The sequence below is a fragment of the Octopus bimaculoides genome, chromosome 12 (genome assembly GCF_001194135.2).
Source record: "Octopus bimaculoides isolate UCB-OBI-ISO-001 chromosome 12, ASM119413v2, whole genome shotgun sequence".
Lineage (NCBI taxonomy): Eukaryota > Metazoa > Mollusca > Cephalopoda > Octopoda > Octopodidae > Octopus > Octopus bimaculoides.
In genome coordinates, this window is record NC_068992.1 from 52,321,250 (window position 1) to 52,321,551 (window position 302).

A 302-nucleotide genomic window follows, 5' to 3' on the forward strand; every position below is an offset into this window, starting at 1 on the left:
AAGAAAGAAATGTTTTATTGAGCATATAGTAGTAGTAGTAGTAGTAGTAGTAGTAGTAGTAGTAGTAGTAGTAGTAGTAGTTGTAGTAGCAGCAGCAGCAGTAGTAGTAGTAGTAGTAGTAGTAGTAGTAGTAGTAGTAGTAGTAGCAGCAGCAGCAGTGGCAGTAGCAGCAGAAGCAGCAATAGCAGCAGTAGTAGTAGTAGTAGGAACCCAACACAGTGAAAAGTAACAAGTTCCATACATTACTTCTTAATACTTTTGTGTTTTCACTTTGCCCCACAAGAAAAAAAAAAAAAAAAAAA